The sequence below is a fragment of the Bos indicus x Bos taurus genome, chromosome 3 (assembly GCF_003369695.1).
Source record: "Bos indicus x Bos taurus breed Angus x Brahman F1 hybrid chromosome 3, Bos_hybrid_MaternalHap_v2.0, whole genome shotgun sequence".
Lineage (NCBI taxonomy): Eukaryota > Metazoa > Chordata > Mammalia > Artiodactyla > Bovidae > Bos > Bos indicus x Bos taurus.
This window is the reverse complement of record NC_040078.1, coordinates 87361782-87375289: the sequence shown is the minus strand read 5'-3', so window position 1 is coordinate 87375289 and position 13508 is coordinate 87361782. Positions and strand designations below refer to the sequence as shown.

Here is a 13508-nt window from a genome sequence, read left to right as displayed (position 1 = left end):
AAGACCAGACCTGTCTCATCTGTGGCAGTGACATACCTGGTTTTACACTGCTTCATGCAGAGTTGCACTGTTGTCTGGAATTCTCATGGCAGCTTTGTAATATGATTAATTTTGCTCATATAGATAATGTATCGATCATAGATAAAGATCACTCATTTTTTTTGCTAATGTTTTGTGTTTAGTATACTACCACAACGGAGAAGGCAATGGCACCCCAGTCCAGTACTCTTGCCTGGAAAATCCCATGGATGGAGGAGCCTGGTGGGCTGCAGTCCATGGGGTCGCTAAGAGTCGGACCCGACTGAGCGACTTCACTTTCACTTTTCACTTTCATGCATTGGAGAAGGAAATGGCAACCCACTCCAGTGTTCTTACCTGGAGAGTCCCAGGGATGGGGGAGCTTGGTGGGCTGCCATCTATGGGGTCGCACAGAGTCGGACACGACTGAAGTGACTTAGCATACTACCACAAACTGAAAGTTAGAGATGTAATATCTGCTTGTTCCCAGACTATGAAAACAAAAACACAAAGTCTGCTAGCACAGAATCACTCTTAGCCACCTGGTCTCTCCCTGCCTTCACCCTCCTGTCCTGATTTCTGTTCCTGTATAGTAGCTTAGTGGAGGGCACAGTTGTACTGGGGTTCTGGGTTTCCAGTCCCAATGCCACCCCTTATTCACTGTGAGATCTTGAGCACTTACCCTCCCTCCCTGACCTTCAGTACCCTTCTCTGTAAAATGGACCTTTATGACAGGTGCTCAGTACTCTGTGCTGAATGAAAGATGGCAAAAGGTAACACTGAGGAAGAATGGTAGCCATGGTGAACCCTCATCAGCGCTAGTGCCTCCCATGCGCACTGATTACATGACTGTGATATAAACTTACTTTGGCTTTGGTCAACCTTTGGGATAGACTAGCCACCTAAACACAGAGACAAGGCCTTTTGGAAGCGGTACTGCATAAGGCTTTCATAGAGGTCCTACTGTTTGCATGTTGTGATTAGTTCTGTCCGACTCTTTGCAATCCCATGGACTGCAGCATTCCAGGCTTCCCTGTCCTTCACTATCTCCTGGAATTTGCTCAAACTCATGTCCATTGAGTTGGTGATGCCATCCATCCATCTCATCCTCTGTTGCCCCCTTCTCCTCTTGCCCTCAGTCTTTCCCAGCATCATGGTCTTTTCCAGTGAGTTCTCTTTTCACATCAGGTGCCAAAGTATTGGAGGTTCAGTTTCAGCATCAGTCCTTCCAATGAATATCTAGGGTTGATTTCCTTTAGGATGGACTGGCTTGATCTCCTTGCAGTTCAAGGGACTCTCAAGAGTCTTCTCTGTTTGCATGGCAGGGTAGAAGATTCTGGGGCAGGTAGGCAGGCAGTGAAAGGCATGGTTCTGCTCCAATTAGTTTCCCAGGGCTGCTGTAACAAATGCCACAAGCTCGGTGGCTTTGAACAACAAAAATTTCTTCTTGCATAATTCTAGAGGTCAAAAAATTAAGGTGTTAGCAGGGCTGCACTCCCTCTGAAGGTTCTAAGGGAAGATCCCTTCTTTGCTGCTGCCAGCTTCCTGTGACTCCTGATAACACTTGGCTTGGGGCAGCATCTCTCTAATCTCTGCTTCCATCCCTGCCTGCCTCCCACCCATCCCCTCTAGGTATTTCTGTGTCTCATGTCGCCCTCTCTTTTCTAAGTCACTAGTCACTGGATTTAGGGCTGACCCTAAATCCACAATGAAAGCCTTAATTTAGTTTTACCCACAAAACCCCTATTTCTAATCGGGTCATATTCCCAAACACTGGGGGTTGGACATATCTTTTGGGGGCAGGGGGGACACAGTTTGATCTAATACAATTTCTTTGAGAATTTCAGATTAAGCAAAGGGACAGAATACACACAGCTGAGCAACCCGAGTTTCAAGTAAAGAGTAAAACAAACCCTTCTGGAAGATGGGTAGGGGTTTGATTCATTCATTCTTTGATCCAGTAACACTGCTGAACCCCTGCTGAGCTGGGTGCAAGGAAGTAGAAATGATAAGGTGACTACCAACTGGTGGAGAGGGTGGTGGTAGTGGTGAGAGGGGGTGTGTGGGGGATGGGTAACAGGTAGAGAGTAACAGGTGTTTCCAACTCAGCATGGTAGGGCTTGGAGGAGGTGGACCCTGAAGCTGTGGGGGCTTAGCAGAAAGTCTGGAGATCTGGAGAGCTCTGGAGGCATGGTGGTCAGAGAAGTCTTCTTGGAGGAGGAGGGGTAGTATCTCACAGGAGACCTGAAGGATGAGGTAGTAGGAAGCAGCCATGCCCAAAGAGGGAGGAGTTCTAGGTAGAAGAAAAGGAATCCACAAAGTAGGGGGTGTGAGCTGAAGAGGCAGGCAAGGGGTCAGATTGGACAGGGTGCTATAAGCCATCCAGAGAGTAGTGGAGAGATAGACGTATCTGTCTATTAAAAATAAAAATTAGAGAAAGCCTGTAATGGAAAGTGACTTTGTAGTAGATTTAAAAATTATATTTATCATGTCGTGTTTTTGTTTAAGAAGTATAACATATATGCAGAAAAGTGCACAAGTGGTAAGAATGTAGCCTGATGAATAAGTGTATAGCCCTGTGTGTACACCACCTGGGTTGTTGGATTGTCAGAGAAGAGGCAGAATAGAGAAGCATTCAAGATGGGTCAATGACTCAGAATTCCTCTTCCTTGTCCTATGGAGAAATGACCCCCATAACAGGAAGAAGCAGGGATCTGGATGAGGAAGACTCCATTTTGAGCACCATATCTGGTATTCCCCTGTTGTGTGACCTCAGGCAAGTGGCTATACTTCTCTTATCCTTGGTTTTACCATCTGTGGAATGGGCTAACAGCGTCTGCCTCACCAAGATGGTGTGAAGGTGAAACAGCACAAAGTTGAGGAAAGTTCTCTATGTTATGCAAAATATGATTCTCAAATTTGAATATGTCTCAGAGCTGGATTTCTTCTCTTTATTGTCTTCCTTCTCCTCCTGACAATGTTTCAGATAAATGAGGAGGGGGATAGGGGGAGAGTTACTCTTTTTGGAGCACTTTTTTTGTTTGTTTGTTTGTTTCCCATTCCAAAATATGTATTCCAGATCTGGACTGTAAATCCTGTGCCCTTCTTTATCTTCACCCTTCTTGCTGACTATAGTCCCTCTCACCCAACTAGGCTCAAAGAGGCAGAGGGAAGAAGGAGGGGATTAGGACCATGGCAAGAAGTTTGAGGATAAAGATAAATCCAATGCTCGTTTCTCAGCCTTCACTGAGGACCTGCTGTCTCTAGCTCTGCCGGGCATTTGGGATCGTGGGTGGGAGGTGGGGAGATGTGGAAGGGAAATAGCATTCACACTCAGATCGTCTCCTGGCTCATTTGATGAGGTAAAATGGAAACAGGTCCATAACAGTAAAATCAATTAAGGTCAATATCTTACTGTCAAGAGGCAAAAAGCTCCTAAGGAGCTGAGAAACAGAAAAAAGGTAAAACACCATAAAGAAGGTGAGTCCAGCACTGGACTCTCCCTCTCTCCTCCCTTTTCAGATTCTTGGCATTTCTGCAATAAATACCTTTAAGCATCTGTTGCGTATCAGACCATTCTTTTACATACATTGTCTTATACCATCCTCAAAACAAGACCAAAAGCTAAGAATTGTGAATATAGTGTTTCAGATGAGGGGGACTGAGACGCCTAGAGACGTGCTCAAGATCATACCACTATTAAAAGACAGAAACAAGTCGGAACCCACATTCACCCAGCTCCAAAGCGTCTGCTCTTTCCATTGTGCTCTACTATTTCACTGAATGTATGTGGAAGGGTGCCACGCATTTTATCTGGCTGCATCGCATTGCATGCATTTTTAGTATTTGTGAGCACATGTCAACAGGCATGTTGACGTGCCTGCTAGGTGAGTTGTAATGATTGCATTTTGAGTGCTAACTGCATTTTTTGCTGGCAAAACCTGCCTCAAGGAAAACAGGAAAGGGAGCACACAAGCCCACCGTGTGGGAGGCCAGACACATGGTGAGGCTAGTCCTTGAACAAGCCAGTGGGAAGTGGCTCTGGGGGCCCCAGCGGAACTTTACTTTGCTGCGGTCGGGGGGTGCAGTTGGGGTGGGTGGGAAGCTGAGTTGTTCCATGACTATTCTATTTCCAGAGCACAATTCATTTCCCATTCTGTTTTTTTTTTTTTAAAGGAGCTATTATTTGTTTGGCACTCATTATGGGCCAGGTGGGCATCCCTGGAGGCTCAGACGGTAAAGAATCTTCCTGCAATGCAGGAGACCTAGGTTGGGAAGATCCCCTGGAGAAGGAAATGGCTACCCACTCCAGTATTCTTGCCTGGAGAATTCCATGGACAGAGGAGCCTGGAGGGCCACAGTCAATGGGGTTGCAAAGAGGTGGACATGACTGAGCAACTAACACTTAACATTTATGGGCTAGGCATGGTACTGGGCACTTTACATCTGTGATATCATTGGACTCCCACAAACCCTGCCAGGGGCCTCCACTGGTGCCCTGTGTGGCCCAGGAGACAGATTCAGGAAGTTGGGGCCATCTCCCCAAGATCATTCAGTTGGTGTGGAGCAAAGCAGGGGCTCCTGCCCAGTGCTGTCCAAACAACAGTTACAGTGACATTTTAAGGTTATCAGTGGCACATTTTATTCTTCAATAAAGTTATAAATGATCTCTAATTCATGAACCAGGATGCTGGCATGCTGACTCTGCCCCTGCTCTTTTAGAGAAAGAAGTGCTTTATCTTTTCATTCTTGAGTAAATGGGCTATTTTGTCCTAGAGATATAAATCTTCACCCCAGGTCACTTAAGTGTGATGTCTGGAGGTACAACAATGGCCACCCTTGCTCATTTGACCCTATTCTCTCTTTGTCTTTTTTTCCCCTAAGGCACTGGCCTCCTTTTAAGACTGTCCCCTACCATCACCATAGTTATGTGGTTGCTGAGGCAGCATTAGCCATGACCAGGACCTGAGGCCTGGATGATCCTGTGGTCAGAGAGAGCTGGTGTGGCCAGGGTCCTAAAGGGACCTTTGAGATTTGTGATGGGCTCTAGTAGTCTTCCAAAGCCCCCTGGCCCCACTCAGCAGTGCCCCTCATAGAAAGTAGATATCCTCAGTGTCATATTTGAACATTTAAGATAAGCATTTGGGCCACCAGCCCCCTTTTAGAGTAGATGACAATTTTGAATACCTGAACGATATTGATTAATACCTTAATGGTCTTCATATTTTGCACTGGGCACACAGATTAACCAGATCTTCCAGAAGCAAGATGAATAATAAAGACAAAAGTCCTTGAAATCCTAGAGCCTGTCTTTTCAAATCTCTTTCAAGGCTCATAAAAGCAGAGAGCCGTGGGGAGAGAGAATGGGGTAGAAGGAGCTCTGAACACAGGCTGTGACAGGAAAAGCCCGGGATTCCAGCTGTGTGACATTGGGTACACTCCACTCACCTCTCTGAGCCCCACTTTTCTTTTCTGCCATTTGGCAATGGCAATGCCCTCCCTTCCCCGCTCCCAGCTCCAGGTGCCTGCTGTGAGAATTAGAAAAGAATATGTTCCTGGAGGCGGGCATAGCAGCCCACTCCAGTATTCTAGCCTGGAGAATCCCCATGGACAGAGGAACCTGGCAGACTGTAGTCCATAGGGTTGCAAAGAGTTGGACATGACTGAGCAACTAAGCACAGCACAGCATGTTTATGGTTTGGGGGTAGGGTCCTAATATGGAGAGGGCGCTGAGACAAAAGTCAGGAGGCCTGAGCTATCCTGTAGATCTTCCCTAGACTTTGTATCTCCTTTTTCTGGGTCTCCGTTTCTGTAGAATGAAGGATTTAGAGTAAATTTTATTTCCTCTGGGTTCCCCTTTGATCTAACATGCCATGATTCCTATCTCTAAGTGGAGGATTAACTTTTAAGAGATGAATGGAGCTTTAGTATTCAGCTGTTCAACAATCATTTCATTAAAGGCCAACCATATGTCAGGGATAGTGCTAGGTGATGAGTTTGTGTGTGTTAGTTGCTCAGTCATGTCTGACTCTTTGCAACCCCAAGGACTGTAGCCGGCCAGGCTCCTGTGTCCATGGGATTTTCCAGGCAAGAATACTGAAGTGGGTTGCCATTCCCTTCTCCAGCGGATCTTCACAACCCAGCTATCGAACTAGGGTTTCCTGCATTGCAGGCAGACTCTTTCCCATCTGAGCCACCAGGTGATGGGTATAGAGTGAGAAACAAAACAGATACAGCCCCTGCCTTCTTGTCTAGTATGAGATAGTTGGGGGAGCTTCCTCATCTCAGTTGAAGAAGTGCCAGGGCTCCAAGGGGAACACTGTTAGCTGAAAGAGCAGCGTAATAGAGGTAGGAGACAGGCAGATAGTCAATCAATAAATCAATGCAAGCACCTTAGTGAAGCTCTTGGGGTGGAGTCGAGGAGCAGCTCCTCGGAGTCAGGAAAGGCTGTGGGTGCTCCATCCAAAGGCATGTGTAATTGCTAAATAGTTTGTTTGTTGAGACACCTGAGAACAGGAGGATCTGCTCCTACCTGCCTGGTTCCCAAGGGGGCCATTTACTGGGAACAAGGAACGAGGACAGCTTCCCATGCCCTGACTTTTCCCCAGAGGTGGAGCCAGTGCAGATGCTGCAACCCAAGGGAAAAGAGAGGAGTGGCCAGAGAAAAAAGGCAGCGTTAGGATGACATTTGGGTCAAGTCCAAAAGATCCCTGGAAGTTATGGAGTTTCGTCTATATCCCTTTTCAGAGAGAACCTGGGTCCAGTTGGTGCCTAAAGCTACATGAGAGCTGGATCCAGAGCCATGGTCAGGAAGCTGTCTGGGGAGATGGAAAAAAACCTGGGCTTAGGAGCTGGAGATTAACTTGGGTTTGAAGGCTGTGGAACTTTGAGCAAATCACTTAACCTCTCTGAACAAGCTTCCTCATGTGTTAAGCAGACATCATAATGTCCTCTCTAAGGTGTCATGAGATATAAGCTGTCTCAGGCACCTAAAATCAGTCCCGGTGACTAACTATAGGCTTGATGATTGGTATTCATAAATATTCCACTATCAGGACCCAGAATCTGTTTCTGTAAAATGTGGAGAGGCAGTGCTAAGAACAACTTCAATAAGACAACTTAGAAGGAGGTTGTATTATCTTCAATATAAGTAAAATAGTGAAACAAGATGGGACTTGGAAGAATTTATCTCTAGCTCAATTCACCCACTAACCAGCCATCTGACCTAAGATAGGTATTTTTGCCTTCTTTGAGACTTGGTTTTCTCCTCTGTTAAATGGAGATGATCTTCATGCTCAACATTTTCTCATCCATCCATTAAATTTTTATTGAATGCCTGTTATGAGTCATACAATTCTTGGTGCTGAGAACACCATCCCTGACCAAGGAGCTCACCATCTAGTGGGAGAGACTGTTAAACAGATACTTAGAAGAGAGTGTAGTCAGGCTTAGCCCTGTTTGAGTGGACAAGGAGGGCTTCCTGGAGGAGGTGACATCTAGCTGAGAGCTGAAGGATAAATAGTATTTAACCATATAAAAGTAGGAAAGGAAGTGAGGAGCTGGGAAGGGCATTCCAGGAAGAAGGAATTGCATATGCAAAGGCCAGGAGATCAGTGGAAACAGCAGATGTGATAATGTGACTAGCTGAGTCTGCCTTTCCTCAGTGTGGACTCTAAAAGGGCAGTGGGAGACCACTGAGAGATTTTAAACAAGAGAGTTGTAATAACATAGTCACATTTGCACTTTAGAAAGAGCACTCGGGGTTGAATGCACATGTGTCAAGGTTTATTGTGGACACATAATTATTATTGGGATAAGCTGATTCTTTCCTCCTCCTTTCCCTGACCACAGACGATGGCTCACAGAAGATGAAATAGCCCTCATGAGCATGCCTGGTGTAGGGTCTGGCACACAGTAGCTGTCCAGTTATAATCCCCCCTTGGAGAGAACAGTCCCTGAAAGCACAATCCCCAGCATGAAGTGCAGGTTGGGGCAAGAAGGCTGAGGGTGTGGCTGCTTGCATTTTTTGGCTGGTGTTCTGGTAGAGCCCACAGGATCTAGGTCAAAGGAAGTTCCCCAGACAGTTCAGTCTTAACCAGTCTTCTGGGGTTTCAGGGAGGGCAGATGAAGGTCAGAATATCTCCCCTATTTCAGGAGGCTTCTCCTCCCCAGGATCCTGGCTTTGAAAACTTACCAGACATGAGCCATCCTGTTAATTTGTCCAAGTCAGCTTCCTCATCTGTAAAATGGGTATGAAGTTACCTGAGCACAAACCACAGTGGGGGTGGAGGGTTGGTGGTTGTCATGCAGACTAGAAGAAGTATGTGAACCACAAACGACAAAGTAATACAATAGATTCCACTCATTAATAGCTACCATGGGCCAGACCTTGTTCTATGAAGCTGGTATTATCTTTATCCCTATTTTACAGATAAAGAAAGTAGAGTTATGCACTCCAGAAATTATGCAAATCATCCAGTGGCACAAAGTAAGTGGCTGAAGCCAGAGACCTGATGTTTTAAACAGGACACCCTAATATCATCAACTGCTCCTTGAGCTCTCAGCATGGTGCAGGTACTCCAGAAATGAGTGCTGAGAGATGAAAGGAAGAAGGAAAAGAGCAGTGTTTGAAGCCTGAGAAAGTTTTTCCTAAAGCTTCCTGACCCCACCTCTAACCAACTCAGGGTCTTCTCCCAGACAAGCGCCAGGAAATAGTTCTTTGCCCCGTATTAAAATGATCTATTTGTTACCTGGCTGACTCACTAAGCTAGAACTGCTGAGAGCAGGTTCTGTGTCTGGGTCATGGTGATCTCCCCAGGGCCTAGCACAGTGCCTGGCACTCAGTAAATATGTGTGAGTAAATTCTATCTGAAGGGTTTTTTGCCCAAGCTTTCCTCTTGGCCAAGAGGTCTAAAACAGAGGAGCCAGGCTTCTGAGAAAGTCCCCAAGAACCCTGGGCACATGAGGATGGAGGGCCAGTGGCCAGTGACAGTGTGCCGCCCCCAGGTCAAGCCTGACACTGGACTCCCACACCCCCCATTGCTGGGTGGACCCAGGCGGCCGGGTAACTCATCCCATTCTGCTCACCTTCCCCTTGGGACCTGATGCTGGCTGGCCCTGCACAGAGCAAGGGGCCCAGGTGTCACCTGAGGAACCCTAAGGGTTTGCTGGGTAGACCTCGGTGCACAAGCTGGTGTACAGTGCCTGGTGGCTTGAGTTGGGGCCACCCGACTGATGGCTCGTCCACGAGTTGCCTGCGAACCAGAACGATCCTCAGGCACATTGAGCAACCGGCTTCCCTTTGTCGCCCGAGGCGGGAGCTGGGCCAGGGAAAGTGAAGAAACCTGTTCTGGGCCTCCGCTGGGGTGGGCGTGGGCGGGGCCCTGCCGGGAAAGGAGCAGCTGGACCAGTTTCCTTGGCTCCTGGACCGGATGCAGCCCCGTGACTAGGGCGGAGGCTGGAGAAATACGTGCCCTGGGCGCACCTGTGTGTCCTCTGGGCCAACACTGGCTTTGACAATGATAAGACTAAGGGCTCTAGGTCAGCTGTCGCCGGACTTGCGACTTCCGGCTGCTAAATTAGGCGAGCGGGCGCGGCAGCAGCGATCAGCTGATAGGTAGAACTACAAGAGGCTTTGGACATCCTGTAGGTAGGTAAAGAAAAAGGAGGGAAGGGGCGGCGCCCAGAAACAGCTAGGTCATCGCACCAATGTAGTTGCAAACGCGCCTTTTGCGCTTTATCCTTGCCCCCTGCCCGGGGCAGCAAGGTTGGGTGGAAGGAACCAGGGACAGAACTGTATTGGAATTCAGTCCCATCTATCGGCTTTTGTGTTCTGGAGCAGGCAACTTCCCCTGCCTACCAGAGTACGGAATCCTGCTCAAAGCGTGGTGTGAGGAGTCGTGAAACCGCATAGGAACAATGCCTAGCACATGAGTAGGTGCTCATAAAACGGGGTTCCCTTTCCCTTTGTTTCAGACCCAGGTCTCACTCCCAGCCCGGAAGGTGCGCCCCAGAGGCCACCCTAGGACCGTAGGATCTGGGTGGCAGGCGTCCTGGTTTGATAATAACTCCAGAATCAATTTGGGCCTCTTTGACAAGTTATCAGATAGGGTGGGACGTGTGGGAGGATTCCGAAGGCTGCCTTAGGGTCGGGTTTCTGTGATCCTAGGAGGGCATTTCAATGCATTCTTTGATTCACGTTATTTATTTATTCACAGATTCCTATCAGAACCGCTTTTACTGCCTCCCCCGGCGACGTTCCCGGCCCGCCAACGTTTCTTTCGTCCTTACAAGGCCAGCTTCCACCCGCTGCTTTTGTGTAAATAAAGCCTGGCCTTCTGCCTGCAGGTTGCCGCCAGAAGCCGGCCGGTGGGGGAAGGGTTCGGAACCGGTACGACCGCCTCAGCCGCGCCGGGAGAGGCCGAGAGTCCGCCAAGCTCAGCCGTCGCGCGGGGGCGGTACTCCGGGCCCCCCAGGATGAGCCGAGCCGAGAAACCCAGCACGAGAAAGTCCCCACCCACCTGCACCCTCTTCCGTGGGTCACCCCGCGCGTGGCAGGCCCTTGACAAATATCGTCCTGAATTCTCCCCGCGATCCTGGGAGTATCCTCCCCATTTTATAGACGAGAGACTGAGGCTTACCAAGTGTAAGGGGCTTGACCGAGGTCCCATAGGCGAAAAAAGTGGCAAACCAAGAACTTCTAACCGAATATATCTGGCTGCAAAATCCAGTCTTCTCCCATCCCACCGGTCACCAGTGAGACTGTAAAGGTCTTAAAGGAGAAGAATAAAAAAAAAATAACCACACGAATCAGATTAACAGATCGTAAAGAATTGAAAGGGCCTTCCAGAGCTGCTGGTATTTCAAACAAGTGGACTCGAACCACAGGATAAGTAACAAACTACTTTTCCTGGGTGACCAATCATACTTTTTTTTTAATTAAAAATATATTTATTAAAATAGATTACGATGGAGAAGAATATAATTTTCAAAATAATGATAGCTGAAAACAGAAGACTTAAAAGAAATGTCAGGCTGTTTCCACCTCGCACACCTTTCGTTCGATTGCACACACATTCTTGACATCAAGTACATAAACAGGCAAACTGAGGCCCGAAACCAGTCCCACTGAGAGCGAGAGGCCGAGTGGGAGGAGAACCGAGATTTCCGGGCTCTCGGCCTGGGGTGCTTTCGGCTGGGGGCGGGGGTCCTGTTTGTAAACAGGTGTCCTCGGACAGCCACTGCCGATTTTTGTCACTCTGCCAACCGGAGGGACGATTCTGAGTAATCGCTAGCAGTCAGCGCAGCTGGGGCTAAAAGCGAAAGGGACGCGCGCGCGACGGGCCCGGGAGGGCGACGGGTAAAGCGCGCAGGCGGGGCCGCCGCCGGGTTCCCGTGGGGCGACCGTGCGGTAGGCCTCCTCCCGGACCGCTCTCGACGGCCCCGCCCTGCGCAGGCGGCGGGCGCTGCAGGCCCCGCCCCTGCTCCCAGCCCAGGGGACCCATCCCGGACCTGAGAATCCCGGTCCCAAACCCCTCCTCCCAAAAGGGGCTAAAAGGTGCAGGGGGCTTTTGACCAGCCCGTCCAGCTTCAGGTCCTGGGACCGGCGGCCCTGTCCTTGCGCGTGGGAACAGTCAGGTACTTAGGCTTGACCTTAAATCCGCCCCTGGTATTTGCTAACACTAAGGTCTTAAGAAAATGACTTAAACTCTCTCTCTCTCAGTTTCTGCATCTGTAAAATGGGAGTTAGCGAGTCTTACCTCATGTAATTGCTGTGAGAAGTAAATGTGTACCTAGCTGTGAAGGTCTAGAACATTAAAAAGAAAAAAACAATTAAATGCTGTTTTACTGTTATTGCTAGGCGGGCCTGGGTGGGACTCTCAGGCCAATTCAGAACTGGATGACCTGGGCAGATGGACTTTCTTAGTTCCCCCACCTGGAAAAGACAGCTTCATTACAATTACCATCACAGGGTGGGGATGAGGACAGACGGCCTCCCCAGCATCTGGCAAGACCACACGTGGTTATGTTTGCAACTCTTATTATTTGCCATCATTGTCTTAAGCATTTTGCACTTATTAGTGCCTTTCATCCTACACAATTACAGTATGACAGAGATATTACTATTTTCCATTTCACAAATAGGAAACTGAGACAGAGAGGTTAAATGATTATCTAAGTTCTCTCAGCTACTAAGTAGGATTTGCACAGAGCTGCAAAATCTGGCTTCCTATTCCGTGTTCCTAACTCCTACCAGATGTAGGAGGTAGGGTCTGGGGATGCAGACAGGAATAATGATGGCACACAGCCATCTCCTCAACAAAGGGCAAGATCTCCTTTCTTAGTTTTCCAGCCTTCCTTGCATATTCTTAAGCATTGTAGGCACTTTATCATATTTTATATGTGCATTGTGTGCACCTGGGGCAGGGAGCTATTTGACATTGTTAATTTCCCTCTTCCCCTGTTTTTGTGGTCTAGTTACAAGTCTTTACTTGGAGGGTGGACATTAGATGTTTTAGGCGATAGAGAACTTGGTGTCTAGTAGGTGCTCCCCATACCTGAGTTCCTCCTTCCCTGTACTTAGCGAACACACTAAGGCTTAGACCTTTAAATAATAATGATGGCTTCTGCCTCTGAAAATTACTGTCTGTGCTGTGGGGTTCCCAGAACTGAGGATGAACTTACTGTATTTATCACTTAATCATTTCCAAAACAGCTTATGACTACGACATCTTTAATCAAAGGTGCAGAATTCTCCCTCTCCAGCCCTCCCTCTTTGGGGCGCCTGTGATAACTCTTGCTGTAAATGACTAAAGCTATTAAATATAGAATGTAGATCTTCCTGCGATGCAAGTGTAAGCTGTCGTTATATTCATTGCTTAAATGTTATGATCGTTTCAAGCTTGCCTTTTGCATATGAAGCCTTGAGTTAAATGTGGAAAGTAAGGGGGAAAAGTGCTTAACGGTTGGAAATAAAAGCATGCAGTGGATAGGTTTCCAGAGTAATAATAATAAAAAAAAGCTTTAAATTTCAGAAGATTTGAATCCTGGTCTGGTTCCAAGCAGCATGCCCTAAATTCCCATCATCCAGCAATGCTGTATTCTGAGAGTTAAACCACCTTTAGACAATGCAATGAGCTCAACTGATGACAAAGCATTAAATTGTGAGTTTCTCCTTGAACATGAGATAGCTGTGGAGAGGGTTCAGCAAATGGTAGACACTCAAGGGAAGCCTTTATGATTAGGGACTGGGACGCAGAGAGACCACTGAAGATTTTCCAGTCAACTGATTTTTATTGAATGCCTACTATGTGCTAGATGCTTATAAGTCCATTATTTCAAATTAATTGCAAAATGAACTTGTGAGGAAAACATCATGTATAGAGGAAGAAATTGACACTCCAAAAAGTTCATTAACTTGCCTGTCTCATCAGGGAGTAAGTACTATAATCTGAGTTGCAATTTTGGTCTAATCGTAAATTCAGCAGCTA

General features: G+C 47.6%; 1 long non-coding RNA gene across 1 annotated transcript in view; it reads left to right on the top strand.

Annotated features, from left to right (window-relative positions):
* Positions 1–12870, top strand: part of LOC113889814 — a 38545-nt gene extending 25675 nt beyond the window's left edge. Inside the window, exon 2 of the long non-coding RNA XR_003510355.1 lies at positions 10236–12870. This is a non-coding gene — a long non-coding RNA (uncharacterized LOC113889814). The remainder of the gene's footprint in view (positions 1–10235) is intronic.
* The last annotated feature ends 638 nt before the right edge of the window (positions 12871–13508 follow it).